The sequence below is a fragment of the Thalia democratica genome, chromosome 3 (genome assembly GCF_965202585.1).
Source record: "Thalia democratica chromosome 3, ktThaDemo2.hap1.1, whole genome shotgun sequence".
Classification (NCBI taxonomy): domain Eukaryota; kingdom Metazoa; phylum Chordata; class Thaliacea; order Salpida; family Salpidae; genus Thalia; species Thalia democratica.
The window spans coordinates 34,065,458-34,084,576 of NC_139167.1; positions in this window are offsets into that span (position 1 = coordinate 34,065,458).

Genomic DNA, 19,119 nt, shown 5'->3' on the forward strand with positions numbered 1-19,119 from the left:
TCTCTCCATCTTCTTCCTCGTCAACTTCTTCGTCTCTCCATCATCTTCCTTGTCAACTTCTTCGTCTCTCGATCATCTTTCATGTCAACTTCTTCGTCTCTTCATCATCTTCCTTGTCAACTTCTTCGTCTCTCCATCATCTCCCATGTCAACTTCTTTGTCTCTCCATTATCTTCCTCGTCAACTTCTTCGACTCTCCATCATCTTCCATGTGAACTTCTTCGTCTCTCCATCATCTTTCTTGTCAACTTCTTCGTCTCTCCATCATCTTTTATGTCAACTCTTTCGTCTCTCCATCATCTTCGTTGTCAACTTTTTCGTCTCTCCATCATATTCTATGTCTATTTCTTCGTCTTTCCATCATCTTCCTCGTCAACTTCTTCGTCTATCCATCATCTTCCTTATCAAATTCTTCGTCTACCATCATCTCCCATGTCAACTTCTTCGTCTCTCCATTACCTTCCATGTTAACTTCTTTGTCTTCACCCATCATCTTCCATGTCACTTCTTCTTCTCCACCCATCATCTTCCATGTCAACTTCTTTGTCTCTCCATCATATTCCATGTCTACTTCTTCGTCTCTCCATCATCTTCCTTGAAAACATCTTTGTCTCTTCTTCATCTTCCTCGTCAACTTCTTCGTCTCTCCATCATCTTCCTCGTCAACTTCTTCGTCTCTCCATCATCTTCCTCGTCAACTTCTTCGACTCTCCATCATCTTCCATGTGAACTTCTTCGTCTCTCCATCATCTTCCATGTCAACTTCTTCGTCTCTCCATTATCTTCCATCTCAACTTCTTCATCTCTCCATCATCTTCCTTGTCAACTTCTTCGTCTCTCCATCATCTTCCTTGTCAACTTCCTCGTCTCTCCATCATCTTCGATGTCAACTTCTTCGTCTCTCCATCATCTTCCATGTCAACTTTTTCATCTCTCCACCATCTTCGATGTCAACTTCTTCGTCTCTCCGTCATCTTCCATTTCAACTTCTTTGTCTCTCCATTATCTTCCATGTCAACTTCTTTGTCTCTCCATCATCATCCTTGTCAACTTCTTCGTCTCTCAATGTTCTTCCTCGTCAACTTCTTCGTGTCTCCATTATCTTCCATGTCAACTTCTTCGTCTCTTCATCATCTTCCTTGTAAACTTCTTCGTCTCTCCATCATCTTCCATGTCAACTTCTTCGTCTCTCCATCTTTTTCCTCGTCAACTTCTTTGTCTCTCCATCATCTTCCATGTCAACTTCTTCGTCTCTCCATCATCTTCCTTGTCAACTTCTTCGTCTCTCCATCATCTTCCATGTCAACTTCTTCGTCTCTCCATCATCTTCCTTGTCAACTTCTTCGTCTCTCCATCATCTTCCATGTCAACTTCTTCGTCTCTCCAATATCTTTCTTGTCAACTTCTTCGTCTCTCCATCATCTTCCATGTCAACTTCTTTGTCTCTCCATCATCTTCCATGTCACTTCTTTGTTTCACCCATCATCTTCCCGGTCAACTTCTTCGTCTCTCCATCATCTTCATTGTCAAATTCTTCGTCTATCCATCAACTTCCATGTCAACTTCTTCGTCTCTCCATCATCTTCCTTGTCAGCTTCTTCGTCTCTCCATCATCATCCTTGTCAACTTCTTCGTCTCTCCATCTTCTTTCTCGTCAACTTCTTCGTCTCTCAATCATCTTCCGTGTCAACTTCTTCGTCTCTCCATCATCTTCCATGTCAACTTCTTCATCTCTTCATCATCTTCCATGTGAACTTCTTCGTCTCTCCATCATCTTTCATGTCAACTTCTTTATCTCTCCATCATCTTTTTTGTCAACTTCCTCGTCTGTCCATTATCTTCCTTGTCAACTTTTTTGTCTCTCCATCATCTTCTATGTCTATTTCTTCGTCTTTCCATCATCTTCCCGGTCAACTTCTTCGTCTCTCCATCATCTTCATTGTCAAATTCTTCGTCTCCCATCATCTTTCATGTCAACTTCTTCGTCTTCCCATTATCTTCCTCGTCAACTTCTTCGACTCTCCATAATCTTCTATGTGAACTTCTTTGTCTCTCAATCATCTTCTATGTCAACTTCTTCGTCTCTCCATTATCTTCCGTGTTAACTTCTTTGTCTTCACCCATCATCTTCCATGTCACTTCTTCGTTTCACCCTACATCTTTCATGTCAACTTCTTCGTCTCTCCATCATATTCCATGTCAACTTCTTCGTCTCTCCATCATCTTCCATGTCAACTTCTTCGTCTGTCCATCATATTTCATGTCAACTTCTTTATCTCTCCATCATCTTTTATGTCAACTCTTTCGTCTGTCCATTATCTTCCTTGTCAACTTTTTTGTTTCTCCATCATCTTCTATGTCTATTTCTTCGTCTTTCCATCATCTTCCCGGTCAACTTCTTCGTCTCTCCATCATCTTCATTGTCAAATTCTTCGTCTCCCATCATCTTTCATGTCAACTTCTTCGTCTCTCCATTATCTTCCTCGTCAACTTTTTCGACTCTCCATAATCCTCCATGTGAACTTCTTCGTCTCTCCATCATCTTCCATGTCAACTTCTTCGTCTCTCCGTTATCTTCCATGTTAACTTCTTTATCTTCACCAATCATCTTCCATGTCACTTCTTCGTTTCACCCATCATCTTTCATGTCAACTTCTTCGTCTCTCCATCATATTCCATGTCAACTTCTTCGTCTCTCCATCATCTTCCATGTCAACTTCTTCGTCTCTCCATCATCTTCCTCGTCAACTTCTTCGTCTCTCCATCATCTTCCATGTCAACTTCTTCATCTCTTCATCATCTTCCATGTGAACTTCTTCGTCTCTCCATCATCTTTCATGTCAACTTCTTCATCTCTCCATCATCTTTTTTGTCAACTTGCTCGTCTGTCCATTATCTTCCTTGTCAACTTTTTTGTCTCTCCATCATCTTTTATGTCTATTTCTTCGTCTTTCCATCATCTTCCCGGTCAACTTCTTCGTCTCTCCATCATCTTCATTGTCTAATTCTTCGTCTCCGATCATTTCATGTCAACTTCTTCGTCTCTCCATTATCTTCCTCGTCAACTTCTTCGTCTCTCCATCATCTTCCATGTAAACTTCTTCGTCTCTCCATCATCTTCCATGTCAACTTCTTCGTCTCTCCATTATCTTCCATGTTAACTTCTTTGACTTCACCCATCATCTTCAATGTCACTTCTTCGTTTCACCCATCATCTTCCATGTCAACTTCTTCGTCTCTCCATCATATTCCATGTCAACTTCTTCGTCTCTCCATCATCTTCCTTTTGAACTTCTTCGTCTCTCCATCAGCTTCCTCGTCAATTTCTTCGATTCTCCATCATCTTCCTCGTCAACTTCTTCGTCTCTCCATCATCTTCCTTGTCAACTTCCTTGTCTTTCCATCATCTTCCATGTCTACTTCTTGGTCTATCCATCATCTTCCTTGTCAAATTCTTCGTCTCCCATCATTTCCCATATCAACTTCTTCGTCTCTCCATTATCTTCCTCGTCAACTTCTTCGACTCTTCATCATCTTCCATGTCAACTTCTTCGTCTCTCCATCATCTTCCTTGAAAACTTCTTCGTCTCTCCTTCATCTTCCTTTTGAACTTCTTCGTCTCTCCATCATCTTCCATGTCAACTTCTTCGTCTCTCCATCATCTTCCTTGAAAACTTCTTCGTCTCTCCATCATCTTCCTTGAAAACTTCTTCGTCTCTCCTTCATCTTCCTTTTGAACTTATTCGTCTCTCCATTATCTTCCTCGTTAACTTCTTCGACTGTCCATCATATTCCTCGTCAACTTCTTCGTCTCTCCATTATCTTCCTTGTCCACTTCTTCGTCTCTCCATCATCTTCCATGTCAACTTCTTCGTCTCTCCATCATCTTCCATGTCAACTTTTTCATCTCTCCACCATCTTCGATGTCAACTTCTTCGTCTCTCCGTCATCTTCCGTTTCAACTTCTTCGACTCTTCATCATCTTCCATGTCAACTTCTTCGTCTCTCCATCATCTTCCTTTCGAACTTCTTCGTCTCTCCATCATCTTCCATGTCAACTTCTTCGTCTCTCCATCATCTTCCTTGAAAACTTCTTCGTCTCTCCATCATCTTCCTTGAAAACTTCTTCGTCTCTCCTTCATCTTCCTTTTGAACTTCTTCGTCTCTCCATTATCTTCCTCGTTAACTTCTTCGACTCTCCATCATCTTCCTCGTCAACTTCTTCTTCTCTCCATTATCTTCCTTGTTAACTTCTTCGTCTCTCCATCATCTTCCATGTCAACTTCTTCGTCTCTCCATCATCTTCCATGTCAACTTTTTCATCTCTCCACCATCTTCGATGTCAACTTCTTCGTCTTTCCGTCATCTTCCATTTCAACTTCTTCGTCTCTCCGTCATCTTCCATTTCAACTTCTTAGTCTCTTCATTATCTTCCATGTCAACTTCTTTGTCTCTCCATAATCTTCCTTGTCAACTTTTTCGTCTCTTCATCATCTTCTATGTCTATTTCTTCGTCTTTCCATCATCTTCCCGGTCAACTTCTTCGTCTCTCCATCATCTTCATTATCAAATTCTTCGTCTCTCCATCAACTTCCATGTCAACTTCTTCGTCTCTCCATCATCTTCCTTGTCAGCTTCTTCGTCTCACCATCATCATCCTTGTCAACTTCTTAATCTCACCATCATCTTCCTTGTCAACTTCTTCGTCTCTCCATCATCTTCCATGTCAACTTCTTCGTCTCTCCATCATCTTCCTTGTCAACTTCTTCGTCTCTCCATCATCTTCCATGTCAACTTCTTTGTCTCTCCATCATCTTCCATGTCAACTTTTTCATCTCTCCACCATCTTCCATGTCAACTTCTTCGTCTCTCCATCATCTTCCATGTCAACTTCTTCGTCTTTCCATCATCTTCCTCGTCAACTTCTTCGTCTCTCCACCATCTTCCATGTCAACTTCTTCGTCTCTCCATCATCTTCCATGTCAACTTCTTCGTCTCTTCATCATCTTCCATGTGAACTTCTTCGTCTCTCCATCATCTTTCATGTCAACTTCTTCGTCTCTCCATCATCTTTTTTGTCAACTTCCTCGTCTCTCCATCATCTTCCTTGTCAACTTTTTCGTCTCTCCATCATCTTCTCTGTCTATTTCTTCGTCTTTCCATCTTCTTCCTGGTCAACTTCTTCGTCTCTCCATCATCTTCATTGTCAAATTCTTCGTCTCCCATCATCTTCCATGTCAACTTCTTCGTCTCTCCATTATCTTCCTCGTCAACTTCTTCGTCTAACCATCATCTTTCTTGTCAACTTCCTCGTCTCTCCATCATCTTCCATGTCAACTTTTTCGTCTCTCCATCATCTTCCAAGTCAACTTTTTCATCGCTCCACCATCTTCCATGTCAATTTCTTCGTCTCTCCATCAACTTCCTCGTCAAGATCTTCGTCTCTCCATCATCTTCCTTGTCAACTTCCTTGTCTCTCTATCATCTTCCATGTCAACTTCTTCGTCTCTCCATCATCTTCCTCGTCAACTTTTTCATCTCTCCACCATCTTCCATGTCAACTTCTTCGTCTCTCCATCATCTTCCTTGTCAACTTCTTCGTCTCTCCATCATCTTCCATGTCAACTTCTTCGTCTTTCCATCATCTTCCATGTCAACTTCTTCGTCTCTCCATCATCTTCCATTTCATATTCTTCGTCTCTTCATCATCTTCCTTGTCAACTTCTTTGTCTCTCCATCATCTTCCTTGTCAACTTTTTCGTCTCTCCATCATCTTCCATGTCAACTTCTTCGTCTCTCCATCATCTTCCATGTCAACTTCTTCGTCTCTCCATCATCTTCCTTGTCAACTTCTTCGTCTCTCCATCATCTTCCTAGTCAACTTCTTCGTCTCTCCATCTTCTTCCTCGCCAACTTCTTTGTCTCTCCATCATCTTCCATGTCAACTTCTTCGTCTCTCCATCATCTTCCTTGTCAACTTCTTCGTCTCTCCATCATCTTCCTCGCCAACTTCTTCGTCTCTCCATCATCTTCCATGTCAACTTCTTCGTCTCTCCATCATCTTCCATGTCAACTTCTTCATCTCTCCATCATCTTCCATGTCAACTTCTTCGTCTCTCCATTATCTTCCATGTCAACTTTTTCGTCTCTACATCATCTTCCTTGTCAACTTCTTTGTCTCTCCATCATCAGTTTTCATCGTCAGCTCCTTGTTAAATTATTATTCTTCTGTCGTCAATTACCGTCGTCAGTTCCTTGACAACTTCTTCGTTTTTTGATTTATTTTTTATTTTCAGTTAATTTAGTTTGTTGCTTGTGCCTTTTTCTTCATGATTCTTGAACTTAAATATCTTTAAGCTCTCATATTTTTAAACTATTTTTATTAGAACTTGTTTTGACTTATAACAATGATAATGAATTATTTTTTGTATATATTTATAAAAAGGCTTGATTCATTTCAATTAAATAAAATACTGTTAAGAACTTTAAAAATAAAATTGAACTTTAGCAGACAGCAGGCTATATCATTAAAACTTAAGTTTAAATTACTATATACAAACTGTGTTTCTTAAAAAGTTACTTTTTTTTTGTGTTAGTACTTAGACATAAGTAGTTCGACTATCTTTCAGTTAATATTACTGGAGATGTTTACCCTTCTTAAACTTTAAAAAAAAAAAAATTTCCTAACATAAAATATTAAATATTTCTGAGTTCAGCCAACGAAGTTAGTATAAAATATTGATAAATTGAGAAGTTTCATTGTCTAGTGTCACGGGAATAGAATGCGTGAGCGTTCAACGACTTTTATGTTATGGCACAGGATTGATAAATACGTAACTTTGACGTAAACATTTTGTTTTCTTTGTTTGGTGACAATAAAGTAGTAGGTGATTTCTGATCACAAAATTATTAATGTGTATCCCACAATTACTGAATAAAAAAATTAATTAAAAACTCTCGCAATAACAAGTTAAGTAATAAAAATGCTGCTAACCCTAAAATTTGCATGTCTTTTATGCGAAAAGAAAGTACACTTATTATAGTTTTTAACAAAGTATTTGCGATCTCCAGACTTTTTAAAAACTGTATTAGAATAGCACTTATCTCTGGTCGTTTAATAACTTATAGTTTCTTATTTGTTTAAAGTTTTACTTATTCAATATTTTTTGTGAAAACAAGCCTGCTGCTGATTAATGCCTGATTTTGAAATTATAGTACCAAAAAGTATATTATTTTACCTGATTATATTTGAAAAATTATACACACAATTGCTTGTCATAAAACGTTAAGTTTTTTATTTGAAAATAAGAGTTTTTTAAGTTAGGAATTCAAAATAATATAGTTTCTAAACTTATTACTACTAAATCACTTGACAAACCAATATCTTTTAAAACACTTCTGTATGTTTTTATTAACTAATAAATAATTTTTTTTTATGAGCTTTAACACTCGAAGTTAAAATATTTATTAAAATAATTAAAGTAATATAAGACTGAATGTAAATTACAGTCTAAAACTATATATATTTCATTAGTTTAATATTTGTAATATTTATTAGAATTAGTTGACTTATAAATTGATAGAGTAACAAAGACATAGAGTAACTCAGATGTTAATTTACTGTTACAATTTTTGACATTTAATTTAACAATGTTATCACTTGAAAATTTTAAAACACTTGATTTGTGGTTATTCTACTCGCTTAAAATGAAAAACAAAACTAAGTTTATATATTTTTTTTTTAATATACAATGCACTAAGATTAATATATTTAAATTATATTTTTGTTATATTTACTTACAAAATTCATTTCTTATTTTAGAAAGTTTGTTATGCGTTCGTAAATGTTATTTTTTGTAATATACAACATTTTAAAAGACAAAAGTGGACAATGCTTATGGACAATAACAATAATAATAACAATAACAATAATAATTATAATAATAGTAATAATAATAATAATAATAATAATAATAATAATAATAATAATAATAATAATAATATTAATAATAATAATAATAATAATAAAAATAATAATAATAATAATAATAATAATAATAATAATAATAATAATAATAATAATAATAATAATAATAATAATAATAATAATAATAATAATAATAATAATAATGGGACACGTTCAAAATCCACCCGCAATCAAAATCCACCCGCGATCAAAATCCACCCGATCAAAACCCACCCGATCAAAATCCACCCGATCAAAATCCACCCGAGTCAAAATCCACCCGATCAAAATCCACCCGGGTCAAAATCCACTCGATCAAAATCTACCCGGTTCAAAATCCACCCGATCAAAATCCACCCGGGTCAAAATCCACCCGATCAAAATCCACCCGAGTCAAAATCCACCCGAGTCAAAATCCACCCGTTCAAAATCAACCCGGTTCAAAATCCACCCGATCAAAATCAACCCGGTTCAAAATCCACCCGATTAAAATCAACCCGATCAAAATCAACCCGAGTCAAAATCCACCCGAGTCAAAATCCACCCGTTCAAAATCCACCCGTTCAAAATCAACCCGGTTCAAAATCCACCCGATCAAAATCAACCCGGTTCAAAATCCACCCGATTAAAATCAACCCGATCAAAATCAACCCGAGTCAAAATCCACCCGATCAAATTCCACCCGGTTCAAAATCCACCCGGTTCAAAATCCACCCGATCAAAATCAACCCGAGTTCATTTTTTTTCGAAATAAGAATTAATTTCTAATAGAAATTTGTAATATTGAATAAAGTTATATGTTTAAACAACTATTGGTATAAAAAAGAGTAAGTATTTATAAAGAAAGAAACTTTAATTTATTTAATAAAATAATTAAAAAAATAAGTTAAACAATATAATTAAACAGCATTAAAAAAAAAATTCATAGTAGCTTTACAAGTATTTAAAATGTTTATAATTTATTAATGTTAGTAGTGTTGGTGTTACTTTTAAAAAAAGAAGTTAAAAAAAAATAAAAAAAAATTACGCTCAGTTTCAATCCATTAAAACTTCCTTCTAATTTAATTTCCCAAAGTCAATCATAATTAAATAAAAATATTTACTAAGGATAACTCATAGTAAATTAAAATATCAAAACTATAGAAGTTTATAAATTAGAAGAATCTTTAATAACACTTATTAAGCTAAAGAAAATTACAAAAATCAAATACCAAATAATGTAAATTTATGGAAAATGTTAATTAAATGTTAAATATTAATCTAAAATTTTTGAGCTTTTTTTTTTGATGTAAAAAGTTTTGTGTTTTGTGCTTTACTTAAATTTCAAAATAGTATTACATACAATATTTTATTATATAAAAAATTTCAACTAACAGTGTTTATAAAAAATAAAATATAGATAAAGAATAATATAAAATTGCTACGTGATAATAAAATAAAAATCCTTTGTTAAATTTGGAAAAACTATCACCTATTAATTGTATTTTAAACATTATTGTTTTCGACGTGGAAAAGACGTTAAAAGATATTTTTGGTGTGCGACTCGATAACTTTAAGGTATGTTCGTGCAAGAGGACTTAGGACAAAATATTTTGAGCGCTTTTATTTGTCGTTTAGTAAACAATTTATTGACGTTTCTTTTATTAGTAATTTTTAAAAACAGAACATAAATTTTAATATAAAATTACGAAAACTAATTTACTAAAAATATAAATGAGGAATATGTAAGAAATCAATAACTGTTTTAAAACAATTTTATTGTTTTCTATCTAATTTTTGTTACAAATATTTTTTAGTTATTTTTTTTAATTTATACAATAATTTAGCTGCTATTATCTTTTTTTCAAAGTGTTTAAGTTAATTAAATTTTATTTTATTAAATGTTTTTTATAAACCATCTATTTTTGAAAAAACTAAAAATAGTTTCGTCAAAAGTAACTAAAGTTATAGTTATTTTTAATTAGATAACAACCTAATTTGCTAGTTTTTAACTAATAGTACAAATTAAAAAGCTAAACATTTTTCTATGAATTCTAAAGTCCTTTACATAAAACAAATATCGACTCTACAATTCATTGAGTTTGCTCAAATAGCTTGTAAATTGCAACTAAAAAAGTTAGTAGTTAGACTTGAGCTAGGGAAATTATATACTTAGAATTGTAGTAGTAAACAAATAAGTTGAGTTTTTTAGAAATGACACTATATTTATAACAAATATTACGAAAAAAAAAACTTATAACATTTTTAATTTATTATTAAAATGTTCTATTTTTACATAGGTTCATTAAAAAAAGTATGTATTTCAGACAAGAGAGTTTAAATTCAAGTATAAGTTATTTTTATGAATTTTTGTACCAGACTGTATCAACTTAAACAATTGTATTATTAATTTTATTAATAGGTTAAGGCCAGTTTTGAAAGTGATTAATTGAGTAGTTTTATAAAATTTAATCTCTTTTGGTTAATGTTTAAATTTTAAATTTAAAATTGTCTAATCTAAAACTTTTAATTTACATGCGATAAATTTTCTTGAATTAATTTCCGACAATTTAAGTTAAAAGCTATAACTGCATGTTTTTAATTAATTAGTTGTAAACGTTTTATGTTTTTTTATAAATATAAAGTTGCATAGAAATTGTAATTAAGTAAGATAAGTTATTATTTACTGTTCAATATTATATTGTTAATTGATATTTTTCAATTCATAGAAATGGAAATGTTATTATTTACCACTATTTTTTTTAAATATAATCTTCATATAAAAAAAGTCCATTTGTTAAAACTTAAGAAATTTTAAGTAATTTAATTAAAAATGAAACAATATTAAAATTAAACAAAATTTTATATTGGTTATAACGAATTTAAACGGTAAAGACAACTATTGTTATAACAAATTGTTTAGTAGACAAATTAACTTTAAAAGCGTGAAAATTTTGTCTAACAAATAAAACCAAAAATTAATAAATATTTAATTTAAAGTTAATATTGAAAAATCTTTAAATTGCAATACAGTAAAGGTAACTATGTAAAGTAAATTAGTGACCTTTTCTTAACAAAGAGAACTTTTATAGATAAATATCATGTTAAGACCTTTCACATAAAAAAAACACAAACTAAATGAATTTTAAACGTTTGCCTTTTACTTTTTTGTAATTAAAAGTAACGAAGATGCAGTTGGATTTAATCAGAGTCGGCAGACAATTGTTTATCTCGGGCCAAATTTCATGTTTCAATTTTTTCCGCGAGCCGTTGTTTTATTCAATTTTTGTTTTTAATCTGTTTTAGTCACGTTTATCTACTTAAAGGGATCAGGCCTGGCATATTTAAAATGTATATTTTTTTTCTAAAGTCGAAAACTATTTTTTTTAAAAACTTGTGTCATATTATTATTTCTATCATTATTTACAAGGTGTAGATCATTAAAAACAGGTGTAGATCATTATGTACACTTTTTATAATCAATTTCTATTATTTTATTTGTATTTTTATTTTAGTAGTTAAAAAAAATCTTTTTTTATTTCATGCACAGCATATCACGAATTTAAAATTTTTGTGATTTTGTTAAACTAGTTAAAGTATAAACAAATATTAATACTTTCATTTTAAACAGTGTAAGTTTTTCTTTTAAAACCTTTAAATACCTTAATAATCTATCTAAAGTTTTTCGGGTTGCAACTTTTTGAAACAAAAAAAGTACAACAGTTACTTCAACCCAGTCACCGTGTTTTTAAAAGTTAAAAACATGTAAAATTGCCAATTAAAAAAACTTTGCAATATTATATAAGTAATTTATCCAAGTACGTAAGCTTTTGTTGTTTAAAAGGAAAAGTAAAGTCTAAACTTTAAAGAAAAACTTCTAGATTTACTATCTGTCTTTTTTCACATCTAAGGCTTAAAAATAATAAATGATTTTTAAATGATATTCAGAAACTTAAAAACAAACTATTATAATTTCTTTTTCTTTTTTGAAAATTTCAATTTAAATTTTGTTTTGTTTAGTTGACCAAATTTACATGCTCGAGGGCCACATATTTACACTTCGAGGGCCGCAGTTTGCTGACCCCTAAATTAAATGGATTAATTTGTAGTATAAATGGTAGCTTTCACTTGTAATACTCAGCTTTTATAAAAATTATATCGTGTGACGTATTTGTTTAAAAATTACTTAAAAGTTCTAAATTATTTAATTTTATACCTAGAAACAGTAAATTATAATTGATTGTCGTGTAATTGTGATTGAGATAATACAAGATTATTTTTTCTGGCACATCCTTTAGTTTTCTAAAAGTTTTAACATAGTCATATTTGTATAGTAAAACTTTAATTTATTTATCCTGACGTTGTTAAACTTTTATTAGCTCTTATAGTTATACTTATATCAAAAACAACAGTACCTTTAAAAGCTGCTTGCCGGCTGTAGCTATTCAAAATTATATTCAGTAATCAAAAAAACAAAAATATTTTTGTCAAAAATTCCTTATAATAAGCAAAAATACCAAATAACAACTCAAAAAACCTCACAAAATAAGTTCAATCTGTAGTACAGTTTTTATATTCTTAAGTCAATTTATAAGGGACAAAAATACAAGATTTTATAAGTGATTTTTAAATAAAACTTGTTTAAGATTGGTACTTTAGAGTGGTGAGATTTGTTTAAATGATACTTGATTTAAAAAGAAATAAATAAACAAGGTGCTTGTTTAGATTCGGTTGGATTTTGACTTTGGTTGATTTTGTGTCGGTAGGATTTTGACTCGGGTTGATTTTAACTCGGATGAATTTTGATCGGGTGGATTTTGACTCGGGTGGATTTTGATCGGGTGGATTTTGACTCGGGTTGATTTTTGATCGGGTGGATTTTAAACCGGGTGGATTTTGATCGGGTGGATTTTGAAACGGGTGGATTTAGAGTTGGGTTGATTTTGATCGGTTGGATTTTGAACCGGGTGGATTTTGATCGGGTGGATTTTGAACCGGGTGGATTTTGATCGGGTGGACTTTGATCGGGTGGATTTTGAAACGGGTGGATTTAGAGTCGGGTTGATTTTGATCGGGTGGATTTTGAACCGGGTGGATTTTAATCGGGTGGATTTTAACTCGGGTGGATTTTGATCGGGTGGATTTTGATCGGATGGATTTTGAACTGGGTTGATTTTGATCGGGTGGATTTTGACTCGGGTTGATTTTGATCGGGTAGATTTTGACTCGGGTGGATTTTGATCGGGTGGATTTTGACCCAGGTGGATTTTGATCGGGTGGATTTTGAACCGGGTGGATTTTGATCGGGTGGGTTTTGAATGCGGGTGGATTTTGATCGGGTGGATTTTGAACGCGTGTGGATTTTGATAGTATACCAATAATAATAATAATAATAATAATAATAATAATAATAATAATAATAATAATAATAATAATAATAATAATAATAATAATAATAATAATAATAATAATAATAATAATAATAATAATAATAATAATAATAATAATAATAAAAATAATAATAATAATAATAATAATAATAATAATAATAATAATAATAATAATAATAATAATAATAATAATAATAATAATAATAATAATAATAATAATAATAATAATAATAATAATAATAATAATAATAATAATAATAATAATAATAATAATAATAATAATAATAATAATAATAATAATAATAATAATAATAATAATAACTTTAGCAGACAGCAGGCTATATCATTAAAACTTAAGTTTAAATTTCTATATACAAGTTGTGTTTCTTAAAAAGTTACTTTTTTTTTGTGTTAGTACTTAGACATAAGTAGTTCGACTATCTTTCAGTTAATATTACTGGAGATGTTTACCCATCCAAACTTAAAAAAAAAATTTTTCCTCATATAAAATAATTAATATTTCTGAGTTCAGCCAACGAAGTTCGTATAAAATAGTGATAAATTGAGAAGTTTCATTGTCTAGTGTCACGGGAATAGAATGCGTGAGCGTTCAACGACTTTTATGTTATGGCACAGGATTGATAAATACGTAACTTTGACGTGAACATTTCGTTTTCTTTGTTTGGTGACACTGGAGTAGTAGGTGATTTCTGATCACAAAATTAGTAATGTGTATCCCACAATTACTGAATAAAAAAATTAATGAAAAACTCTCGCAATAACAAGTTAAATAATAAAAATGCTGCTAACCCTAAAATTTGCATGTCTTTTATGCGAAAAGAAAGTACACTTATTATAGTTTTTATTATTTTAGTATTTGCCATCTCCAGACTTTTTAAAAACTGTATTAGAATAGCACTCATCTCTGGTCGTTTAATAACTTATAGTTTCTTATTTGTTTAAAGTTTAACTTATTCAATATTTTTTGTGAAAACAAGCCTGCTGCTGATTAATGCCTGAATTTGAAATAATAGTATCAAAAAGTATATTATTTTACCTTATTATATTTGAAAAATTATACACACAATTGCTTGTCATATAACGTTAAGTTTTTTATTTGAAAATAAGAGTTTTTTAAGTTAGAAATTCTAAATAATATAGTTTCTAAATTTATTACTACTAAATCACTTGACAAACCACTATCTTTTAAAACACTTCTGTATGTTTTTATTAACTAATAAATAATTTTTTTTTATGAGCTTTAACACTCGAAGTTAAAATATTTATTAAAATAATTAAAGTTATATAAGACTGAATGTAAATTACAGTCTAAAACTATATATATTTCATTAGTTTAATATTTGTAATATTTATTAGAATTAGTTGACTTATAAACTGATAGAGTAACAAAGACATAGAGTAACTCAGATGTTAATTTACTGTTACAATTTTTGACATTTAATTTAACAATGTTATCACTTAAAAATTTTAAAACACTTGATTTGTGGTTATTCTACTCGCTTAAAATGAAAAACAAAACTAAGTTTATTTTTTTTTTTTTGATATACAATGCACTAAGATTAATATATTTAAATTATATTTTTAATATATTTACTTACAAAATTCATTTCTTATTTTAGAAAGTGTGTTATGCGTTCGTAAATGTTATTTTTTGTAATATACAACATTTTAAAAGACAAAAGTGGACAATGCTTTAAATTAAATAATAATAATAATAATAATAATAATAATAATAATAATAATAATAATAATAATAATAATAATAATAATAATAATAATAATAATAATAATAATAATCAGTACAACTATGACATCACTGTAGATTATGACAGTACAACTATCACATCACAGTAGATTATAACAGTACAACTATCACATCACAGTAGGTGCAACAGTACAACTATCAAATCACAGTAGGTTGCAACAGTACAACTATCACATCACAGTAGGTTTCAACATTACAACTATCACATCACAGTATATCAAAACAATACAACTATCACATCACAGTAAGCTTTAGGACAAAACTATTGCAAGACAGTTGATTTTAACATAGAAAATTTCACATCACAGTAACATCATGTCAACTTCTTCGTCTCTCCATCATCTTCCATGTCAACTTCTTCGTCTCTCCATCATCTTCCATGTTAACTTCCTTGTCTCTCCATCATCTTCCTTGTCAACTTTTTCGTCTCTCCATCATCTTCCAAGTCAACTTCTTCGTCTCTCCATCATCTTCCTTGTCAACTTCTTCGTCTCTCCATCATCTTCCATGTCAACTTCTTCGTCTCTCCATCATCTTCCTCGTCAATTTTCTTCGTCTTACCATCATCTTCCATGTCAACTTCTTCGTCTCTCCATCATCTTCCATGTTAACTTCTTCGTCTCTCCATCATTTTCCATGTCAACTTCTTAATCTCTCCATCATCTTCCATGTCAATTTCTTTGTCTCTCCATCATCTTCCATGTCAACTTCTTCGTCTCTCCATCATCTTCCATGTCAATTTCTTTGTCTCTCCATCATCTTCCATGTCAACTTCTTCGTCTCTCCATCATCTTCATGTCAACTTTTCGTCTCTCCATCATCTTCCATGTCAACTTCTTCGTCTCTCCATCATCTTCCATGTCAACTTCTTCGTCTCTCCATCATCTTCCTTGTCAACTTCTTCGTCTCTCCATCATCTTCCATGTCAACTTCTTCTTCTCTCCTTCACTTCCATGTTAACTTCTTTGTCTCTCGATCATCTTTCTTGTCAACTTTTTCGTCTCTCCATTATCTTCCATATCAACTTCTTCGTCTCTCCATCATCTTCCTTAAAAACTTCTTCGTCTCTCCATCATCTTCCTTTTGAACTTCTTCGTCTCTCCATCATCTTCCTTGTCAACTTCTTCGTCTCTCCCTCTTCTTCCTCGTCTACTTCTTTGTCTCTCCATCATCTTCCATGTCAACTACTTCGTCTCTCCATCATCTTCCATGTTAACTTGTTTGTCTCTCCATCATCTTCCATGTTAACTTATTTCTCTCTTCATCATCTTCCTTGTCAACTTCTTCGTCTCTCCATCATCTTCCATGTCAACTTTTTTATCTCTCCACCATCTTCCATTACAACTTCTTCGTCTCTCCATCATCTTCCATGTCAACTTCTTCGTATCTCCATTATCTTTCTCGTCAACTTCTTCGACTCTCCATCATCTTCCATGTGAACTTCTACGTCTCTCCATCATTTTTCATGTCAACTTCTTCGTCTCCACCCATCATCTTCCATGTCAACTTCTTCGTCTCTCCATCATCTTCCTTGTCAACTTTTTTGTCTCTCCATCATCTTCTATGTCTATTTCTTCGTCGTTCTATCATCTTCCTCGTCAACTTCTTCGTCTCTCTATCATCTTCCTTGTCAAATTCTTCGTCTCCCATCATCTTCCATGTTTACTTCTTCGTCTCTTCATCATCTTCCATGTCAACTTCTATATCTCTCCATCATCTTCCTTGTCAACTTTTTCGTGTCTCCATCATCTTCCATGTCAACTTCTTCGTCTCTCCATCATCTTCCTTGTCAACTTCTTCGTCTGTCCATCATCTTCCACGTCAACTTCTTCGTCTCTACATCATCTTCCATGTCAACTTCTTCGTCTCTCTATTATCTTCCATGTAAACTTCTTTGTCTCTCCATCATCTTCCTTGTTTAACTTTTTGTCTATCCATCATCTTCCATGTGAACTTCTTCGTCTCTCCATCATCTTCCTCGTCAACTTCTTCGTCTCTCCATCATCTTCCATGTCAACTTCTTCGTCGTTCCATCATCTTCCTTGTCAACTTCTTCGTCTCTCCATCATCTTCCACGTCAATTTCTTTGTCTCTACATCATCTTCCATGTCAACTTCTTCGTCTCTTTATTATCTTCCATGTAAACTTCTTTGTCTCTCCATCATCTTCCTTTTTTAACTTTTTGTCTCTCCATCATCTTCCATGTCAACTTCTTCGTCTCTCCATCATCTTCCACGTCAACTTCTTCGTCTCTCCATCATCTTCCTTGTGAACTTCTTCATCCTCCATTATCTTCCTCGTCAACTTTTTCGTCTCTCAATCATCTTCCAGTGAACTTCTTCGTCTCTCCATCATCTTCCATGTCAACTTCTTCGTCTCTTCATCATCTTCCATGTTAACTTCTTTGTCTTCACCCATCATCTTCCATGTCACTTCTTCGTCTCCACCCATCATCTTCCATGTCAACTTCTTCGTCTCTCCATCATCTTCCTTGTCAACTTCTTCGTCTCTCCATCATCTTCCATGTCAACTTCTTCGTCTCTCCATCATCTTCCTCGTCAACTTCTTCGTCTCTCCATCATCTTCCTTGTCAACTTCTTCGTCTCTCCATCATCTTCCTCGTCAACTTCTTCGTCTCTCCATCATCTTCCTTGTCAACTTCTTCGTCTCTTAATCTTCTTCCTCGTCAACTTCTTCGTCTCTCCATCATATTCCATGTCAACTTCTTCGTATCTCCATCATCTTCCTTGTCAACTTCTTCGTCTCTCCATCATCTTCCATGTCAACTTCTTCGTCTCTCCATCGTCTTCCTTGAAAACTTCTTCGTCTCTCCATCATCTTCCTTTTGAACTTCTTCGTCTCTCCATCATCTTCCTCGTTAACTTCTTCGTCTCTCCATCATCTTCCTTGTCAACTTCTTCGTCTCTCCATCATCTTCCTTGTCAACTTCCTCGTCTCTCCATCATCTTCAATGTCAACTTCTTCGTCTCTCCATCATCTTCCTTGTCAACTTCTTCGTCTCTCCATCATCTTCCATGTCAACTTCTTCGTCTCTCCATCATCTTCCATGTCAACTTCTTCGTCTCTCCATTATCTTCCTCGTCAACTTCTTCGACTCTCCATCATCTTCCATGTCAACTTGTTCGTCTCTCCATTATCTTCCATGTCAACTTCTTCTTCTCTACATCATCTTCCTTGTCAACTTCTCTGTCTCTCCATCATCAGTTTCCATCTTCAGCTCCTTGTTAAATTGTTCATTCTTCTGTCGTCAATTACTGTCGTCAGTTTCTTGTCAACTTCTTCGTTTTTTGATTTATTTTTTATTTTCAATTAATTTTGTTTGTTGCTTGTGCCTTTTTCTTCGTGATTCTTCAACTTAAATATCTTTAAGCTCTCATATTTTTAAACTATTTTTATTTGAACTTGTTTTGACTTATAACAATGATAATGAATTATTTTTAGTATATATTTATAAAAAGGCTTAATTCATTTCAATTAAATAAAATACTGTTAAGAACTTTAAAAATAAAATTGAACTTTAGCAGACAGCAGGCTATATCATTAAAACTTAAGTTTAAATTTCTATATACAAGTTGTGTTTCTTAAAAAGTTTCTTTTTTTTGTGTTAGTACTTAGACATAAGTAGTTCGACTATCTTTCAATTAATATTACTGGAGATGTTTACCCATCCAAACTTAAAAAAAAAATTTTTCCTCATATAAAATAATTAATATTTCTGAGTTCAGCCAACAAAGTTCGTATAAAATATTGATAAATTGAGAAGTTTAATTGTCTAGTGTCACGGGAATAGAATGCGTGAGCGTTCAACGACTTTTATGTTATGGCACAGGATTGATAAATACGTAACTTTGACGTGAACATTTCGTTTTCTTTGTTTGGTGACACTGGAGTAGTAGGTGATTTCTGATCACAAAATTAGTAATGTGTACCCCACAATTACTGAATAAAAAAATTAATGAAAAACTCTCGCAATAACA